This window comes from Acomys russatus, chromosome 3, assembly GCF_903995435.1.
Source record: "Acomys russatus chromosome 3, mAcoRus1.1, whole genome shotgun sequence".
In the NCBI taxonomy this organism is placed as follows: Eukaryota; Metazoa; Chordata; class Mammalia; order Rodentia; family Muridae; genus Acomys; species Acomys russatus.
In genome coordinates this window covers 49,610,542-49,629,225 of record NC_067139.1, presented here as the reverse complement: position 1 = coordinate 49,629,225, position 18,684 = coordinate 49,610,542, and the positions used below count along the sequence as shown (strand labels likewise).

At 46.3% G+C, this 18,684-nt stretch overlaps 1 protein-coding gene across 4 annotated transcripts in view; it reads left to right on the top strand.

Moving 5' to 3' along the window:
- Nucleotides 1–264: 264 nt before the first annotated feature.
- Lrrc3b (leucine rich repeat containing 3B) overlaps nt 265–18,684 on the top strand; it is an 86,695-nt gene continuing 68,275 nt past the window's right edge. The window contains exons 1-2 of one of the 4 annotated variants that reach the window (XM_051140042.1): nt 865–1,910; nt 2,878–3,062. The gene's annotated coding sequence lies outside the window, so the exon portion shown is untranslated. Of the gene's footprint in view, nt 808–864; nt 1,911–2,508; nt 3,063–18,684 lie in introns of those variants that run through there. The other 3 variants (XM_051140013.1, XM_051140022.1, XM_051140033.1) reach the window with 3 other exon arrangements.

Here is an 18,684-nt window from a genome sequence, read left to right as displayed (position 1 = left end):
CCTGAGCTCCTGGTCTACACTGCGAGTTAATTTTAAATATTTGCTTTTTCCCTGTTGGCAACAATGGGCCTTTGCTAAACTGGTCTCAGTAGTCAGGAAACAGAAGGAAGAATGGGCCCTTAGCAACCTGTCCTGGAACTGTAGCAAAGGAGGAGGCTATGGTTTTCTCTTTCAGCTTTGCTTCCTCTGCAAAGACTGAATGAAGCCCCTCCCCTCCCCATTCAAGACCTCCAGCTACAAGGCAGAGAGAACAGTGCCAATGAGGTGATAGTCAGCTCTGCCCGTCACGTTCACTCGCTCTAGCTCTTCAAGTCCTCAGAAGCCTTGCCCCTCCTCCTCCATCCCCAGCCCAGGTTTGGAGCCCAGTCCCCTCTAGTGACTGAGCCTCCTGCTTGTTGGCGAGTGGCTTTCTGCCTCCTTCGCATCTTTGTCTCCTCCTCCAGCGAGGCTCCTGCGCCCCGCACAGGGTCTGCAGCGGCCGCCGCAGCAGCAAAAGCCAAGTCGTGCCCTAAACGGCAGCCCGGGGCCGCACCCTCACTCGGTGGCTGCGCGCAAAGACGCCAGCCGCGCCACGCACCGTCTGCGTCCTGCGCCCCGGCCACAGCGCATCCACGCCGCCAGGGCGGTCGCTCCGGAGCGGAGCCCGGCCGGCGGGCCGGGTCAGGGTGGGTAGCCCAGTTTGCAGCCTGCTGGAGGTTGCGGTCGCTGCAGCTCTGGCGGCGCGCACACCCCTAGGCTTACGCACCAAACGCCTCCTCCCTGCGCCACGAGGATGGAGCAGCCATCCCAACCCAGGACTGGCGCAAGGTAAGGTGCAGCCGCCTGTTGCTTTACGCAGAGCGCGGGATCAGCTCCCAGTCGGGGTGCCTAGGCCATCTCTCTGGGTAGCAACGAGCCGGTCCCCGCAGATCTGAGCCGTGTCGGTCCAAACCTTCGAGTCCCTTTGACACAGATATTTGAAGAGACCCCGCCTGGCAAAGGGAAGTCGACCCTTTTCGCTTTCGTGCAGCCAGGTGCCTTGCAGCAGTCTGCAAACTTTTGTGACCCTCCCTGCGTGGTTCTCACCTGGTGTGGCTCCTGTTCGGTTCTCTCTTGCGCCCTTCCCCCAGCTCCCCTTGCCTTAGCGCATCTGCCCATTTCTCTCACTGTGTTCTTGCAGTTCGACTTTTTGCTCCCTGCAGCTCCGGTTCCAGAGGCGAGGGCTCGAGATCTAGTAGTGCCTCTCCTGCCTGTCGCAGTTGCGTAGGGGCAAAGAGGGCGAACCAGGATAGGTGGGACTTAAGAGAAGGCTGCTGCCACCCGAGGTCTTCATCCAGGGTGGTGGGTGTCAGACCGCTGGAGCCCGCCACCCTCGATTCGATAATAAAAATTCCCCGAGTGGCTTTCGGTTATGGTTATGTGCCATGGGAAATGCAAGTGTTGATCTGGGTGGGTGAAGTGGTTCTGGAAGGAAAAGATCCCCCTTGAGGATGCGGGAGGCAGTGGAGGATGAGCTCTGCCCAAGGGTGAGGGGAGAGGAAAGGCTCTGCTAATGTGGGCATCCCACCCTGGCTACTGAAGAGGATTTGGAAAAGAGATTCAAGTCCGGTCGGGGTGGAGGCCGCTGGCCCGGGTGTGTAAATACAGGGGGAGGGGCTAGGTACCTGGGAGGTCCGGAGGTGGGAGGCAGCCCTGGAATTCCTGCCTAAGGGTATTTAGGAAGGCTGGCTGCTTCTGCCTGGGGTAGATAGAGCTCCCTCCCCAGGAACAAACAAACCTCTGGGCTACATTCTGAATGCGTTGGCATCTTGGGCGGTGACTGAATGTTCAGATCATGGACCGCGGAAGCTGTCTCTGGCTCCAAGAGGACCGACCACAGCCCCTCTCCTCTCCGGCTTCCGCTTTCTACACCTCTTCATCTCCGCAACCGGGTCGGTAGATCTACGCCCACCTCTGACAGCTCTGGGGCGTCTAGGATCTCTCCACGTCCCAGAATGGGAAGGGAACTCCTGGCCTGATCCTTAGGGTTATATGTATGAGAAGGAAGCGAAGGGAACTCCCCAGCCAACTCTGTGCTGGGCTGGGGTCTCAACCCTCCAGAGGAGAGTGCAGGGTGGGAGCCGCTCTGGGAACCACCTTTTCCGCCCTGCTTCAAGATTTGCACTTGGACTGAGCAAAGAAGGGAGTGGGGGAGCCCAGAGCTGGGCTAGGAAAGATCTTCAGCTTAGAGCTGGGGTGTGCTGTGGAGAGTCTCAGAGAAAGGGGGTGTGCGCAGCTCCTCCAGTGAAGGGAGACCCAGCTTCTTGACCTGGTCTCGGGATCAGAGGTGGCTCTACCCACTTTGCAACCCCCAAATATATCGCCCTGGTTATTTCTGATGGTTTGATGGATGCAGTGATCTTCCTTTGCACCCCAGCCACTTGGCCTTCAAGACCACTTGTGGGAAGGGGCCTAGGGGATCCATTCGGAAGAAAGAGTGCCCCCCTCTCTTATCTCTAAGCCCTTCATTACTACCCTGGTGAGAAACACATCACCATGTCTGGGAGAGAAGGTGCATAGCCCTCTTCAACCCATCTCCAGGGACACTTTGGGTTAAGAGTCCTGCATGCCTCTGGTCCCTGCCTGGCTGGGTGGGAAAGCTTATGGAAGCTGTACAGTGAGTGAGTGGACAGCTCCCAGGTGCTCCCTGCTTGAACTGCTCGTATTCCAGCTTCTGGTAGAACAGCCTTCCCTAGGTTGTCCTGTGATTGCCTCTCCTATCCTGTGCTAGCTGGGAAAGAGCAGAATTGAAGTCAGTTTGCTTGGCTTTTCAGTCAGAGCCTTTCAGAAGAGGGGTGGACTATCAGGACGCTAGGGCGATTCTGTGGATTCTATGGTGGTCCCTCCCATTCCCAGCAGCACTTGGGGCTACTAGCTGCCTGCTTCAAAACAGACAGCCCCAGAGCCCAGGACCAAGATGGGGATTCCCTCCAAAAAGCTTCGGATGTGTGGATGTGTTTCTGGGGCACAAAGGCGGCCACACCCTCCCCAGTCAGACCTGGCTGGTGACAGCATGCAACTTCTGAATTACCTGGCTATCTGAGGTAGGACCACTCTGATAGGCTTTCTGATGCTTTTCACCGGGATTTGTGCTCGCCCTCTGTTTGGAATGTCTCATCTCTTGGGAATTTGAGCGAAGGCTTCAAAGCCTCTCTGAGGTGGCTTGGGCCAGAGGTTGAACTGTCTGAGGAGACTGGGGTGATCTATAGCAGTGCCTTTTAACATTTGTGGAGGTGGTTCTGCAGGGCCGGACACTTACCAGGATATTGTAGATGCTTGTGTTGCTTTTAATTTACCCAATAGCTAGGTGAAGTAATTTGATGTGATTGTATAAGTGGGAAAATCAAGCCATGGAAAATCAGTTTGCTCTGTGTCATCGGTGCGTAGTAGGACTGGTTCACCTACTGGCAAGCTGTGCGCCCCGAACTCACAAGCAGATTTTGTAGTAAAGGCTGTCCACAGCAGATGTGAATGACTGAGGCCCCTTCTGTTGTAGTCTAAGCCCAGGGGTGTATGTGAGGACTTAGAATCTGGAGCATAAGGACTGATGTGCTATGTCTTTAGAGTCAGAGTCTCTTGAGGTGCACCAAAAGCCAGGCTAAGAAAGCAGCCGTTGTTGAGTTTCTCCTAACATGTTAGTGGGTGTGAGAGGTGGAGCTGGAGACCTATGCGTGATGTACTTTGTACTCAAAAGTCAGAGGCAATTCGGGGTGGCAAAAATATTCCGCAGGAGGGTGTCTTTGTGGGGCTTGAGTGAGAACATACTGTTGGGAACTTGGAGACCACTGTTCCAGGGGAGGAGGGCAGTGGTGCTGGCTACCATCGTTCTGTGAGTTTGTGGCATAAGTAATGTGGAAACCGTTGCCTTTAGACTCCTAGGTCCTGTGAACCTTGTTTATTTCTGATGTTTTCTAGCATCTTAAAAGTACTTAGGGATGAAGCCATTTCTCGGGCCCACCAGAATGGCGAGAATTACAAGTGAAAATGGAAACTTGGTAGCACTTACATCACCCCCCAATTTGGTAACACACCAGCACAGAAGTCCTGGGTAGTGACAAGAGCAAAACTAAGCAACTATGGGAGTAATCACAAGGAAAAAAGAAAAAAAAAGAAAACTTCTTTCAAAACACATTCACTGTATATGCTTATGCCTTGCACAGTGTGATTATGCATTGTTTTCATTTTAGGTTAATATTTAAAAATAGATAACTAAAATCCAGGGCATCCAACTTAGATTTTTTAATAGCAAGAGAAGACAAAAGAGATTCTAAAGCTGGGCAGTGGTGGTGTATTCCTTTAATCCCAGCACTCTGGAGCAGAGGCAGAGGCAGAGGCAGAGGATCTCTTGAGTTTAAGACCAGCCTGGTCTACAAACCAGGACAGCCAGGGCTACACAGAAACCTTGTGTTGAGCCCCCTGCCTTCACCCCCGGTCCCGCCCCCGCTCCCAAGAAAAGATTCTAAGGAAAGGGTTTGAGACAATTCCATAAATGAAACAGACAAAACAAAATGAAAAGATCAAAATAGAACTAAAGAAACTTTATCCTCAGGAATTCTGCCTTAAACCATTATAATATCTTAGACCACATCCGCATTTGAGTTTTCTACGTGACTGCAATTTGGCACTGTATTTTATCTGTATATTGTGACTCTGAACATTTTCTGACAATGCAGGAGGGATCAGACTTTTAGATTAGAGATGGCCATCTACCTCTGTGTACTCTATACAAAATCGTAGCTATTGATTTAGCTCAGCCGTGGCCATTTCCTGAGACAGTGAAGTCTGAGGTCTTTTCTTGAGCTATGGGACATGGTGAGTTCCTGTGACAGTGAAGTCTAGAGTCTTCTCTTGAGTCAGTGGTATTTCCCCAAAGTGGTGAAGTAATTGAAAGGCCCATACAATTCTTCATAAATGAATGAATAAGTCTTGGAAAGAGAACTAATGCCATAAGAATGGGTTTTGTCTTGAAGAGAGATAAGCAGATTAGGAAAGGTTACAACATTTATCAATTCATTCTGTGCTTTATGTTGATACTTTCCCAGTGCAAATATCACTACACTCTTAGGCAGTTTGCTTTGTAAAGTGTTTTAGTGCCTTTATTGGGGGAAAATATTATTAAAATGTATCGCAAACTATTTCCAGTATGATGGCAAAAGCTTGTTAGTGTACTCTGTTTCCAAATATAGGCTAGTTTCCTGTTTTTCTTTCTTTCCCCTTTTGTCTCTCCCTCCCTCCCTCTTTCCTGCCCAGCCGTTCTTCCTTGGGTTATTGATAGTGTTGGTAGTCTCTCTACTACCTTGCCAGGAGGAACTTTCACAGGAAGTGTCTCTAGAGGAGGGCGGGGCTGCAGGAACAGTGCCCAGTGCTTACTTAAAGCTAAAGTAAAGTAAAGCTAGTTGGGAAGCTTCTCTCTAGCTCTCCCATGGTCTTCCATTCTACCTTCACTCTGACTTGGAGGAGCAGATATTCTCCAGGCCTGCCCTCCTCTGCTGCTCTTCTCCCTGCCCCACCTCCCCTAGTTCTGTACTCACAGTGACTAAGCAATATGCTTGGCTAGGAACATGGGCAGGAGGAAGGTTCTGATCTGGCCTCTGGGATTCCCTACATGGGGGCCAATGAAATTCCCCACAGGATGCTTTCCACCCATCTCACAAGTCAAGCCTTCATCTTCCTGTGTCCAGTGTCCAGACATTTATTGGGATGGCCTGTCTGTTCTTCCATCTGTGTTTTAGAGATACCTCCCCTCAGTGCAATGGTTATTGTTCCTAATTGGGATGGCGGTCTGTCTTCAGCTGCAGACCCTCAGGAGGGGCAGAAGTGGGCAGCCAGCAGGTACAGGAGGGCCAGGTGAGAGGTTGGAGCAGCAGAGAAGGCAGGTTGGAAAGGAAAACCACAAGGAACTGAATCAGGCAAAGAAAAGAAGTCTTAGCACAAGAGAGTGGCGTCTAATATTATGCTCAGACCCAAGACCAAGAGGATCAAAGACACCAAGGGAGTGTGAGGCATGTCACCTGAAGTGGTGAGGAAAATTAAAGAAATTGGAGCTAAGGAGCTACTAATTCTCTGTATCTGCTCAGAAGTACATGTTTCTTTCTCACACACGGGAATAACTCATTACTGCCCCTCCCATGTTCCTGGCTTCTTACCACCATTTGTGCCATAGTGCCCTTGGCAGATCAGGTGAAGCTGTGGGGCCTTGGAATAATATGTTTACGTGTATTGCACACATTCACTTCTAGCCACTGTTGCTCTCATCTCAGGCACCTATGAAATGCAAGTGTTTATATAACCTCTGTGGCTGACTTAGGTGCTATCATTTCAAAGTAGCAGTCAGTGGAAGTGCGGAGCTAAGCACACTACAGGATGAATGAATGCCTCAGCTGTAGGGTGACAGATCCTTAGCTCTACTGCTTCATATGAGGCCTGTGCTGGCATCAGGATGGAAGGCTGCATTGTGATGGAAAGTTAATGAATAAACGTGATTTCTGTCCACTATGGTTCACGGCCTGGTGACTTGGGTTTTGTTTATCGATGTCTTGCAAGTCCATGACCACTGAAGGACACTGGACCATGGTGACTACTACACTGCCAGGGAGCTTTGGAAGATGAGAAGCATCATTCTTGCTTCTCCAAACTGCTGGGTGTATGCTGTTGTGAATCGTGGTGGTGAGTTGTAAATACAGAAGGGTCGTGGCTGCTTTTGCTGCCCAACCTTTCTCCTTAGGCAAATCTTAACTTCTCCACAATAAGGAATTACTTTTTCTTCCTTACTCATAGGCATTAGGACTGTTGAAAAATGAAGAAGACTGTTAGCTGAAAGAATATCCCATATCAGAACCACTGCCAGGCTACAGAATGTAGCTCTAAGGACTGGGAAAAAAAGCTTCTGGGAGTAGCTGCCTCTAGAAGCACCTGTGGTAATGCTGGGATGAGCACTGGCTGCATTTCACCTTCCAGCAACAGCCCTTCTGGATAAGATTCCCCACAGCCTTGGCAAGTATGGCCTGCCGTGAGACTATAGTGCCTCTCAGCAGTGTCGACTTCCTCACCAGCACGGTTCCCTTTCAGCAGCATTGCCAGTGGTTTTGAGAATCTTACTTCCTTTCCCTGAGCACTTTCTATTAGGAAACTTCTAGAATGCAGGCAGGTGGTTCGGGGCCCATGGGAAAACATCCAGGATCTGAAAAACTCTTAAGGTAGGGAGTGGACAGTGGACTGCAGTCATGATGTGTTCCCTAAACAGATGGCTCTCATCATCCTGCATTGGGGGCAATGACTGAATGTCCCACTCCTGAGATGAACAGTTTGGTTTGTTATGACTAGTAAAACAGAACTTACTTTAGTAGAAAATCATGTTCTTCAAGGAAGTCTCTGGCTTAGAGAGTAGAGACAACATGTCAGAAACCAAAATTGTCTTAATTGCTATAGATTTATCTCTCTGGTCATATGCTGGCATCATGATGCATGAAATGTTCAGTGAGAGGACAAATGGGTACTCAGATCCCTCAAAAGCCCCAACAGCGTGGACTGTAATGGCCATGAGTATGCCTTTGGGATTATAATCCATGTGCTTGCTTCCCCATGTGAACTGCTTCACACCCTCGTATGTGCTTAGGCACAAGTGCAACGATAGAGGGCAGACACCTTGTAATATCGAGGGCCAAGGATACCTGGAGCATTTGCAACCCGAGAACCTACAGGTGGGAGTGGATGCTGCAGAGGTACAAGATCTGGTTGGCAATGGAGCTGCATGGATAAGAGAATAATGGTGAGGAAGGAGATAACAGGCCAACTTTCCTTGTACAGATCGTTAGGCGAGAGGTAGAGGGGATAGACAAGGATTTCCTGAAATTTCACTGTGGGGGAACGCAAATTGTACCCAACTCTGTTACTCTCTATTAAGACATTAGATGCAATCTGGTTGTTGTACACAGGAGGGTTTCATCTCTAGGACAGTGTCACAGTCCTTCGCTGGCTCTTCTCTGTTTCTTTATTGTGTTCCTTGGCATCCTGTAAGCACCTCTGGGCTGGAGCTTGGTTTGTCATCGTGCTGACAGTTGTTCCTGTTCTCTCCAGTGCTATATTGGCATTTTAAAGTCAGTCGGGTGAGTGTGTTTAGGCTACAAAGGAGGACACCTGCCAGGAAGTCTAGTTGTGAAATTTCCCTGCAAACACCATAGCCCTGCTTTACTCTTACCATGCTACTTGCAAAGAGTTGCTGCTCTTTCCTTTTCTCGATCCCAGCTTGTTGCAACATGGAGCTTTTATTAACTGCACACGTCTATCCATCTAGAGCTAACAGACGAAGTCTCAATACCTTTTCTGCCATTTTCCAGCCAATTGAGAGACTGGGATATCTTCCTGTCTTTAGGATGCCTCAGTTTTGGTTTTTTTTTTTTTTTTTTTTTTTTTTTTTTTATGTGAAATGGATATAAAAATAGGCAGTTGAGAGAATGATATGGGTAGTGTGTGTTTTTTACAGTGTCTGGCACCTGCCAAATAACACTTAAAGCATTGCTATTGACATCAAGCAAATCATAGTATTGATAGCTGACTGTGTGCTTAGCACTGAACATGTACCTGTGAAAACAGACTGATGGGACTAGAGAGTTAGCTCCCTGGTTAGCAGCACTTGCTGCCCGTGACCTGAGTTCAGTTCTTAGCACTCACAAGGCAGCTCAAGCTATCCATAACTCCAGTCCTAGAGGATCCAAAATCTCTTGAGTCCCCATGGGCACTGCAGGTATGTAATACCCAGATAGGAATGCAGACTACATACCTGTACTCATCAAATAAAAATAAAGATAAAATAAACACATATAAACAGCACGAGAAAGTGTTCCAGAGCTCTGAAGAAAGCTTGTTGTCTATTCCAGGTTTATGAAAATTGACTTCCTGGAGCCTGAGGCAGGTAGACTGACTTCAAAAGATGATCATAGGTTCCCATCCACCAGTGAAGATAGACAAGGAGGCAACACATTAACAGAGGCAGAGATGGGGACCAAATGAAAGCCCATTAGGATTTTATACTAGAGGAGGAGGATTTTATTTGCTTGGGGCTTTGATACTCCGGGAAGCAAGCTACTGGCTCCTGTTGTCTGTTGAATGTACCCGAGCAGGCCCCAGCTTCAGCTTTCCCAGGCTGTATGTGACACCCTCAATGCAGTGGTTGCACTCAGTCAAAGTAGACATGAAAGCCTGCATGGCAGTATGTGATTGTAATGTCAACACTTAGGAAGCTGAGACAGGAAGATTTTAAGAGTGGCTTGGGCTACTTAGTGAGGCTTTTTATTAATACAGACAATAAAAAAGCAAGAGAGATCACACAGTCGGGTTATATTTAGGCACCCACCACAGAGGGGAGTCTAAGTTCCAAGCCTGTTTAAATGTGTTAAGATATGCAACTGAAATTCCTTCTGTTGGATGTGATTCTGCCTGTCAGTATCTGTGAGCATAGGTGAGTCCCATAAGCTCTGAGCATCACTTTTCTGCCAAACGCTTACTATATTTCTTGCCCTCTGTACCTTACTGCCAGAAGTCTTTGGATGATGGAAGTCGTTTGTACAAATCAGACAAGCGTTGGTATAATCCACAGGTCCTTGTGTGCTGTGACAGAAGCAGACCCAGAACAGACTCAGAATAGCTCAGTCATTTGAGGATTCCCAAGTGCCTGCACATGCCTCCTAAATTCCAACAGTGGGTGGGGGAAGGGAGTCCATTGACATGTTTCCTGCTTCCTTCTGTGCACAACACTCGGCAAAGTCGGACTTTGCACATTAGAAGTCTATGCCAGAGATCCAGCGGTGAGGCTCTGATTATGCACCAGGAGTGCAAGGTGACAGGTGCCACCTATGCCCTTTGAGTGTTCACCTAGCTCCTTCCAGGAGATGAGGGAGCATCTTCTTTCTGTGCAGGCAGGGGCTCATTTACATCAACGGTCCATCAGGGAGATATCAGAGTGAACTTGGCTTTGTCATTCTTCTCTCTTGATCCCTTTCCATCCCAGTCTAGTTTTGATCATGCAAGATTCCAAGGAGAGGATCAAACCTTCCGAGAGAGCCTGCTTATTTCTAGGTGAGGGATTGTGCTCAGTGCACACTGGCTTCGACATTGTCAGGAGACAGACACGCACCCCCAACACACACTTATCACTTGACTCACATCCAATCACTGGATTAAAAGAAATCTGGTGCTGTGGCTTTATGGAAACGTTGGGGTTTATTATCTGTCACCCACGCTGGTGTCTGATTGATGCTATCCTTATTTGTTCATGTGTTGCCCAACTCAACATGGTCACAGGCAGTTTCAAAGAGGCAGACAAGCCTTGAGTCATAGATACCTGACTAATGAGAGAGCTCAGTTGTTGAATGTTTAAACCCATTGATTCAGGAGCAGACCTGAACTTGGGAATTCTACTCACCTGGAGATACCCAAAGCCTGAGCTATCTGGGTCCTAAGGACTGACAAATCTCTTGCCTTTGTAGATCTTCCTCAGCTGTCCCTCTGATCTCTGTAAGTGCTGATCCCCAAAGGAGCCCAGGTCTCCGTCTCCTGAGTAGACACATGTCATATGTGACATAGAACCTATTCCGTACTGGCAATGTTGAATGTGTTGGGCGCAGAGATGGAACAGCCAGTTTTGTATTAAGTGAGCATCCTAAATCAAGGCCCCGGTGCATTGCTATTTGGAGACAGAGCCTTGGAGACATGGTTTGGGTGAGAGGGGGGTCCCTTCAATGGCCTTGCTTCTTCAGAAGAAGAGACACCAAAAGCTTGCTTCCTCTCTCACATGCAAGGAAAACCATGCAAAGACACAGTGAGAAGATATTTACTGCCATCCAAACGAAGCTCATGCCACACTTGACCCTGCTGCACCTTCTACAGAAAGGTAAGAGAACATTTCCTGTTGTGGAAGCCACCCTGCTCAATATCATCCTGAGAGGAAGTCACTGAGGGCCAACTTGGGTACTCAGCCTCTAGCTGAGTGAGAAGGAACCTGTTTGTTCATCTGGGGTAAACCACAGTCTGATGGATAGTAGGCCTTCAATAGCTATGTACTGATTGAATGTGTGAGCTCCAGCCAAGAGAATAACTTATGTTCCACCTGGATAGTTGGGAAACAGTTCATTCCATGTTAAAGAATCCCTGTGATGCTAATTTGAAATAAGAATAAATTAGATTTTCTTAGGGAAGTACACATACCACCACCATCACCACCACTACACCCCAAGATGTTAATGAGTTCACCTTTCCTTACTGGCTCACCCCATGGAGACATAAGGATAGTAAAACAAATGCAGTCAGCATGCTTCCCTGTTTACCCAGCACGAAGCATGCAACCGCGTCTAGGCATTAGCGATTCCATCAAGGTCTCCTGGAACTAACTCTTCTTGATAGAGAGCTTTCAAGTTTGGATGCTGACTTGCTCAGATCCTCCATTCCTTGAGATTACAGAAAGAGAATCAGCTGACCCTTCCCTTTTCAAAGGCTTAGAACCCTGGCATCAGCAGGGCCTGTCCAGATCCAGTGGTCAGCCTGCCACAGCAAGCAGGATTTTCTGACAAAATGGTGCCTGTACGATTCTCTCTTGCTATAAGAAATGACTCAGAAACTATAAGGAATTCACTCCATGGGGCTTGCTCCTTGTCAGCAGAGCCGTGGTTTCCTCAAGGTATTCTTCCTCTTTAATCACATTGGGTGCAGCTGAGTTCAGAACCTGTGGGTGTGGGGTTTGAAGTCTGAGGTGCTTAGGTAACAGCATTCCAGTTGTATAATGGGGAAAACATTGACAATATTAAATAGTAGGCTGAATCTCTCCTCTCTCTCTCTCTCTCTCTCTCTCTCTCTCTCTCTCTCTCTCTCTCTCTTCCTCTCTCCCTTTCTCCTTTTCTCCCTCCCTCTCTCCCTCTCTCTCTCCACCACCACCCTCTCATGTTAAAACATGAAAAAAAAAATGCTAAGGTCAACAGTGCTAGTTTTAGCCAGGGCTGTTTCTATCTACTGGGCAATAGTGTCATGATATGCAGGCCTCCAACATGAGTTTCTTTCCTTGAACTCGTATTTACTGTGCAAGGTTCATTTTGCTGTCTGTGGGGAGGACACTGCAGAGCTGAGTAGCTGAGGGAAGTCATTTAGGGATATAACAGGGAAGATGAGTTCACTTTTCTTGCTGAAGGTGCAAATGTCACCATTTTGCTGATTTATTGCACTACTAGGAAATTGGTGCTAGTGTCCCACCCTTTAAGACATCCCCAACTCCCAGCCCCCCCAGTCCACATCAGCTCCAGGACTTCCTCTTGCGAGCCTTTCTTCTCTTCAAGGAAGGAAGTCCAGTTTCTTCTTTCTCTTTCCTTGGTGCAGATCTTCAGGAGGACCTTCTTCCCACAGGGAGCAGGCTACAAAACATCAGTAGGACCGTGAAAGGACCAGGTGGTTGAGTGAACGGTACAGATGGCAGATGCTTCCAGGCACAGGTTGCCTAGAGTACAGATCTTTCCTGTGGTTCTTGCAGAGGACTCCTTTCACAGTCTCCTTGAACCTGTGCACATCTCTTTCATGCATATATGGAGATAAAGAGAGAGGGAAGAGGGAGAGAGAGAGACAGAGACAGAGAGAGACAGACAGAGAGAAAGAGAGAGAGAGAGAGAGAGAGAGAGAGAGAGAGAGAGAGAGAGAGAGAGAGAGAGAGAGAGAGAGAGAGAGAGAGAGAGAAGAGAGAGCGGAGAGAGAGAGAGAGAGAGAGAGAGAGAGAGAGAGAGAGAGAGAGAGAGAGAGAGAGAGAGAGAGAGAGAGAGAGAGAGAGCTTAGTGTAGCCCAAACTGGTCTCTAACTCATAGTCCTCCCACCTCAGCCTCCCAAGTGCCAAGACTCCAGACCCAAAGCACCCTGAGCAGATTATCCTATTGCCTAACATGTTATCAATGATTAAACAATTATCTGCAGTACACTCCTCAGGAGTTATCTTAGACATTAGATAGATGTGTTTGACCTGGCTGGGCTTGACTAGTTGCCCATGAGCATATCATATTTCAGAAGACAATTAATGAAGAATTTAGAAGTTCCCATTTGAATTTTTAAATTTTGTTTTAATGACTGCATCCTTCTTGTCTGTGAGGGCAGTGTTCATAGGAAGGACTGGCAGCATAGTAAAGACCCCTGCTGCTTCCATTTCATCCCAGGTAGTATGAGTTCTGGGATCAACGTGGTTTTGAATCTGTACTATTTTAAGACTGCAAGGATCTATATTGTCCTATTAAAAGGAAACTGACTCTTCCTGATGACTTCCAGTAAACAGGTGTTAGTGATATAATCTGTGGCATGCATTTAGCATGGAAGGAAATGTCCAATTCCACATGGAGGTCAGTGGAAAAAAATCAGCAAATATCCCAGACAATTGCCAACCAGCATTGTCTCCATACAGGTGAGGCCTGTATATAGATTCTAAGGGAGCATCTGTGCTTGCTAATTTTAACAAAATATACATAGCATAATTCAACTTTAAAAGGAAACTGGGACAGAGGGGAAGGCATCCTATTGGGACTCTAAATGAGAGACGCATGGGAGAACAGCAAAATAAAAGGATCCAGAGGGTCCTAGAAATCTACAAGTAGAACAATATGATAGGCAGATTTGGGCCCAGGGGTCCCGCTCAAACTAAGGCACCAGCCAAGGACAATACAGGAGGTAAACTTTAAACCCCTTCCCAGATCTAGCCAATGGTCAGAATATTCTCCACAGTTGAGTGGAGAGTGTGATACGACTTTCTCACATACTCTGGTGCCTCACATTTGACCATGTCCCCTGGAGGGGGAGACCTGGTGGCACTCAGAGGAAGGACAGCAAGTAGCCAAGAAGAGACTTGATACCCTATGAGAATATATAGGGGGACGTAATCCCCCTCAGGAACAGTCATAGGGGAGGGGAATAATGGGAAAATGGGGGGGGAGGAATGGGAGGATACAAGGGATGGGATAAACATTGAGATGTAACAAGAATAAATTAAAAAAAAAAAAAAAAATAGAAAAAAAAAAAAAAAAAAAAAAAAAAAAAAAAAAAAGGTGGTTAGCTCATAATCAGTCCTGTGGGGGAGAAGTACCTTTTCATTCATTCAGAACAATGCTAGGTTATGTTTAACGACAATGGTGAAGTGTTGTAAATATCCTCATCACTGTTCCCTGCTCCTTTTTTTCTAATATTGGAGATTGAATCTCATGGCTTTGCACACACCAGGCAATTACTATGCTGAGAAGCTCCGGGCACCATTGTTTAGTGTTCAGCTTCTCTGAGTGAGGGTGGTGTTTGGAGTATGCCAACACTATCTGTGATGAGGATGTTGACTGTGAAAGTGCTAGGGTGATGGAGTGGGAACAGAAGCCCTTGTGTTGTTTTTCTTTTTCAAATGACTCATACACTGGTCCAGCCTTCTCTATAATAGCCAGGGCCAGGTGGATAAGGTTCAGCTCGGATTTCATCTGCAGAAGACTGTATCCTTGGAATCAGCTGGTAGCCCCGTAGAGAGTGATTTACCTTAGAGAGGGTTGTTTGTTGTCCACTAGCACAGTGTTTACTATTTCGTTGAAGTAGTTAGTGATGACATTAAATAAGACGAGGTCTCTCTCTGTGTAGCCCAAGATGACCTTGAACTCGTGATCATCCGATCTTAACCTCCTCAGTGCTAGGTTTACAAATCTGTGCCATTGTGCCCAGCCTTCAATAGCCACATTCCGTATGGTCTTGGATAGTGTTCTATTGTTCAGCAGAAATTCATCATCACTAGATGTTTAGATAATGCAAACTTTTCATAGTTATGGCTTCTATGACTCTGTCCAATAACCAAGAGTAACTTGGAGAAAATGATTTTTTTTCAGCTTACATGCCCTGATCACTATATGTTCTGAAGGGATGTCAGGGGAAGAACCCAAGGCAGGAACCTAGAGACAGTAACGGAAGCAGAGGTCATGGAGGAGTGCTGCTTACTGGCTTGCTCCTCATGGCTTGCTCAGCCTGTTATCCTGTAAACTCAGCACAAGCCGCCCAGAGTTGGCCCTACTCAGAGTGTGCTGGACCCTCCTGCATCCATCATTAGTCAAGAAAACGCTCACTTACATATAGACATCTGAGGGAGGCACCTTCTGAACTGAGAGACCCCTTTCCCAAATGGCTCTATTTTGTGTAAAGTTGACAAAAACTAACCAGAACACCACACTAAACATGCAAGAAAAATATATAATTAATCCCAATAATATCTTAATAAAAGAATTTCTTAATATACAATATATCTTAATACATAATATAACTATATCTTAATAAAATATTTTAACAAATAATAACATTAAACTTTATTGAGTTTTGTTCACATTAATCTTCCAAGAGGTAGCCTATATTCTTGAATTATACAACACCAAATGCTAAACTCTGCATTTTTACCAGGAATATTTGGCTTCTTTTTAGATTTCATTAAATGTATGGTATTTAGTCAGGTTTTTGCTACATACTAAAACATTTTCCAATAATGGAAAATGTTTAAACGTTCATTTAATCACAGCTACATAAAATTAAGCGCTTCTTCCTTCATTCTCTCCAGCCATGTCCTCCGTGCTCAGTAGCCCAACATGGTTGCCAGACAGCAGAGATCTAAGTTATATGTGGAAACCGTTGGGAAGGCACCTCGGCACAGTGTGAGTGGTAGTGTCTGAGAGTCAGGGGCATAGTTCTCCTAGGTCTGTGCTCCACTCTCTGAATTTCTTTTTTAATCTTCTTGTGAACCAAGTATTTTCCCCAAATCTTCCATCATCTCTGTTTTCTATGGCCCCCCAATGGGCCTTTGCTCATGAATATTCATTTTTCATATTCTGGGTACCCAGTGGTCTCTGCTTCATGGGCAGAAAGTTCAAGGTTGAGTTTAGGTAGAGAGATCAAGAAAGGAAATTGATGCTTCGTCTCCTGATATGAAGAAAAAAAAAAAAAAAAAAAAAAAAAAAAAAAAACCACCTCATTTTCCTTCTGTGAGTTGCCCTGAAAGGCTCATACTCTGGATGCCTTTGATTCTGAAGATTTGTGCTCCAGATAAAATGTTCTCACTCCAGCCCCCAACCTCTCCCTGAAGTGATCCAGGATGGCCTCATTTAAGAAGCCTGCCTTTGAGCACCCTTCCTTGCAATTCTTCTGGCAGTGGCTCTCATGGTGTGTTCTGAAAACCTTGTTCTTGACAACAGCTTGTGTTTGTTAAAGAGAAGGTCTGGGCCTTGCCCCAAACCAACTAGGTCAGAATACTGCAAGTGTCCTGTTTTTAGCAAACTCCCTTAGTAATTCTTATCCCTAACAACCTGAAAATCTATTGCTTTATCTAGATTCTCAACTTAGAAATGTGGGTTCCGTTGCATTGACGTTGTTGTACAGAGGAATGGCCCCATCATTTCACACAGGCTAGCTTCCAGTTAAAAATCATCCTGCCTCAACTTCCTGAGAGATGAGAGAGCTGGGATTACATATGCGCACTGCCGTATCTGGCCTGGATTCACCAGCCCCACTTTCTTTTTCATCTTCTTTCTCTGTTCCTGGAATGTGAGTCATCCCAAAGGGCCCACGATATGGTGTTTACTATATTTCCTTTCTGTTCAGGTCATCTAACTATGGCATGGGGGATATCAACATATGGCTGGTGAGATGTTTTCAGGCACAGAAATCAGAGAAGCCTGTGGAAAACTAAGTCTAGAAGATTGTTGTAGATGTAGGGCTACCTAGGCATGATGTGTTCTTGGGAATATGAAGATGAGAGTACTATCCAGTTGGGTTGGAAGTTGAGTGAAAAGGCACAAATGACTGAAAAGTCTCTGGGTTGGTTCAGAGAAGATGCATTTGGTGTTCTGCCAAACATGGATCTGAGAAAGAACACTGGAGACTTGAGATAAATTAAGTTCTGAGCAGGGAAGTAAAGCCTCCTGAATGATAGGGAAAAAATGTAATAATTGCTGAGTCAGATACTTTACAACTGTGGGAGATATACAGATATGCCTGTAGCAGGGCATAGCTTGGGGAATCAAGGACAACTCACTGATCAGGGACCATACCTAAACAGCAAGAGGCATGAGATGGGTGATGGGCCTAAAGTGATTATAGAATAGCTGGGGTCAGAAAATAAGTCAAGGGATTCAGAGGGAGAGAAGCCAAGGCTGCCTGGAACCTGAGAATGAGAAAGAGTCCAGTGTTTTAACACCTTGAGTGGCAAGAGGAAACCTGAGATCTTGGCCTTGGAGTTGCATACACTGCCTCAGACACTGAGGATACCAACTGAGGAGGAGCTGAGAGACCTGGAGGAGCTGATAGACCTGGAGGACCACTTTTGTTCTCACTAAACAGACGAGCTTTGAAGCTGTGGCAACGTATGTCCCATAGACAGTGTCATCCTAGTGAGACACTCCCAAGACACAGGCAGACTTATCCTACCTGGAACCCCATGGTCCATGCACTAAAGTCAACAGAACACAGTTACCATTCTACATGCTCAGGTCAGTGCAGACTCACCTTCTATGCTCCCAGATTATCACAGAACACAGCCACATATCTCATACTCAGATAAGTACAATATAGAGTCACTGTTTCCTGTATCCAGGTCAACACAATATAAAGTCAATGGTCCCTGCACCTGTTTCAGTAAAAGGCAGAGCCACCTCTTCTGTACTCTAGAGCCCTGGACTAAATGTAGCAGAAAAGAACATGAAAAATATTAGGAGGAGGAGTGAGATGGTAACCCAGGTGTTGTTGCCAGTAATGCATAGTGCTTAGGGCCTTGCCAAATACTGTGTCTACTGCCTTCAGCATCTGGATGGATCGGAATAGAGGATTAACTTGATTAAATAAGTGTTCTCTTTAGAGATTATTCATATACTTGTTGCAGTACAGATTTTTAAATTTTTTTTTTAATATATGAGAAACTTAGAGATTCAATTTTCACAGAGAACCCAAAGAGTTTTGGTTTAATGTGGTTAATCATGGGAACCATAATAGAAAATAACACTAAGAAATGTTTATTAATATATGCCGGGTGGTGGTGGCACACACTTTTAATCTCAGTACTTTCGAGGCAGAGACAGGCAGATCTTTGTGAGTTTGAGGCCAGGGTGGTCTACAAAGTGAGTCCACGAAAGTGAGAGTTACACACAGAGAAACTGTCTTGAAAAATCAAAAAAAAAAATTAATGTTTATTACTTTTTTAAATGACAGTAAGAAAATGTTATTAAATTCATGTAAAAAGAATTATATATTTTCAAAAATCTAATGTGTTGAGGAGCTGGGCATGACTGTTACATTTTCCTGTTGCCTGGTATAACACAGGACAGCTGGATACACACATGCTTCTGTGTTCATTAATGTTTTACAAGATTTTTGTACATGATGTGTCTGTGTATGGCTATGTGCACATATATGCAGGTGCCTGCACAGGCCAGATGCAGAGGATTTCCTGGAGCTGGGCTGTCAGGTAGTAGTTATAGGCCACCTGATATGAGTGGGGACTTAACTAGGGTCCTCTGCAAGAGCAGGGCCTGCTCTAAACCATGTAGCCACCTCTCCAGTCCCATGTGTTCACTGTGTTGTCGTGCCCAGGTGAGGAAGCTTTCGGAACTCTCCACTGAATACTTGTAAGAGAACAGACACGGAGAAAATGAA